Source organism: Phytophthora infestans, genomic scaffold (assembly GCF_000142945.1).
Source record: "Phytophthora infestans T30-4 supercont1.67 genomic scaffold, whole genome shotgun sequence".
NCBI lineage: Eukaryota > Oomycota > Peronosporomycetes > Peronosporales > Peronosporaceae > Phytophthora > Phytophthora infestans.
The window spans coordinates 451,259-453,809 of record NW_003303692.1 but is presented as its reverse complement, the minus strand read 5'-3'; positions in this window follow the sequence as shown (position 1 = coordinate 453,809).

The window sequence follows — 2,551 nt, the reverse complement described above, 5'->3', positions numbered from 1 at the left end:
CTGAAGCCGGCGACTACGAGAAGCGTCGCGGTAACGCAGACGTCATATCGACTTCAGGGGTGACAAGGGGTGACCCGGCTATAAACTCAGCGTTCAAGCTGGAAGATGTCCGAGCGGACCATACGTCGGTGCTACACGATGGCCAAGACGTCTCCTATCAGCTGTCCAAGTTTGAAGACGATGGCGCCATTTCTGACGTCAACACGAACTCAGCGGTCGAAGGAACAGGTGAAGTAAGGGCCACGGAAGACGCGTCGGCAACTGAAGACTCAGCTATAACGGCAGGAGGCCTTGAAGAACGCTCGGGACAAGCCCTATGTGACGTTGAACCCGTTGCTGACAACCGAGCCAAGTACGGAATAATAGGACCAAGTTCTGCAGCCGTGGTGAACTCAGCGATGGGTACACCGGAAGCCTGCATTATCCAGTCGGCGGCGGCAGACTCGACGTCAGAAGATCTAAACACTGAGAGTGCCTCGGACATGGTTACAGCATGTCGTCAGGATGTCAGCTATACTGAAGGCGCGTTTACACGCACGGAAGTCAGCTCTGCCGTCACAACCAACTCAGCGGATGAGCACTCCAACGCGACGAAGGACCATGATAGTCGGGAGGTATTACTACTTGAAGGAGTAAAGCCGAACGACGACCCAGCTACGGCGGACTCAGCGTTGGAGACTATGGAGGCTGAAACCGGTTCGGAAGTGGTTAGACAGCACGACGATGATACCATCTACCTCGGAGACAAGTTGAGCACGCAGGGGCCAGATCGGCCATCGCAGTGAACTCAGCGAATACGGGCCCTGACGCGGGCGACACCTATGATTTATCAGAGGTATCACTGTTGAGAGGTACTGGAACTGAGATCGGAGTAACGAGCTTGGCGACGATGGTGTTCGACCCCGGCGGAACTGGCTACAGGTTAGAACGCGCTGTGGATGAAGAAACAGCTTCGCAGAACGCAGGTCATTTCAGTGGTACAGATCCTAAGACCGTGACCAAGCTTGCCACCGCTGAGCTCAACTGGAAGATGATGATTGCAACGAGTCCCTGAAATACCTCGCGCCTCCCTTCAAGAACTCGGCGACAGTAAGAATAAGCCCAGCGCTGCTATATGCCCGAATACCAGCTGACTTTGCAGGATGCGTGCTGTCATTTGATGGCTCAGCGAAGACAGCTAAATACGGCGGGTATGGCAGTTGTTCGTGGATACTGTGGCGCCTTCCGAATTGGGACATTGAGATCGCTGCGAGTGCGTACCTGTCGTCCACCACAGTCAACATCGCCGAGTACACCGGCATGAACAATGGAGTCTTGGCGGCGATTGACCGAGGGATAACTGATTTGATTATCGTGGGTGACTCCCGGCTTGCAATCCAGCAATCCATGGGGGTGATAGCATGCAAGAAGGAAACGTTGCAAGTGGAGCTAGCTCGACACAAGGATCTCACGAAACAACTCAACTCGGTCCGGTATCGACACATAGCGCGACACTATAACGCAGCGGCTGATTCTCTCGCTACAGAAGCACTGGAAGCTAAAGCTGGACGAGTAATTCTCGGGGCGGATAGGAAAGCAGAGCTGAGAATGATTAACCGAGTAGCCGAAGAACTGTACGTCACAGGCAACCCAGCGGAAACACCGATTGTCACGGCAGTCACTCGTAGCCGAGTACGCCGAGTTCACTTTGAGGACGAGCTGGATGTAGACTCGGCTAGAGCAAGAGGAGGAAGTCAGGATCATGAAGCCAGGTCTACAAATCCTGGAGAATCGCGTTGAAGTAGTGGAGATGATCGACAGTCAGCGAGCGTCGACTCGGCGGACTAACCACACGACCCCGAATGTCGAAACAAGGTCGCAGATGGAGTCAGTCCAGACAGCTCAGAATGCCAACGACATTGATCCAGTGACGGTACAGACTGAGCGGAGACGACGAATCGCGAAGGCACAAGATGAAGAACTCAGGTGGGCCGATCTGAAGGCGTACCTGAGAGGTGAAGTGGAGAACCTTACACACCGTCGAGCTCAGAATGCCGGCAAAGTCGCAGAAGTCTTTGTACTCAGCGAAGACGGCCTGTTGTACCGCCGAGATGAAGCCCGCCGACTAGGCGAACTCGGCGAACCGAACCTCTCATTGAGATTGGTGATACCGTCAACCATGGTCGACGAAACACTTCATAACTGCCACAACTCGATCGAAGGAGGGCATCAAGGCATCGTCAGAACTTATCACCGAGTCAAAGCCGACTACTACTGGATTGGTCTGTACGCCGACGTGGTGAAACATGTTAGAGCCTGCGAAGATTGCAATACCAGTAAGAGCAAGCCACAGTTGAGAGGTTATTGTGTGAGAAATGTGGTGTCAGACCATCCATTCCAAGTCGTGTCAATGGATTTCGTTATTCCCCTTCATCGAACTCAGCGGGGCAATACTGCACTGCTGCTGTTCCAGGACCACTACACGGGGTTCGTTAAGACTAAGGCTATGAAAAAACCCAGAACAAATGAAAACACCACCGTAGCCGACAAAGCATCACGCCCAGCTCGTGGT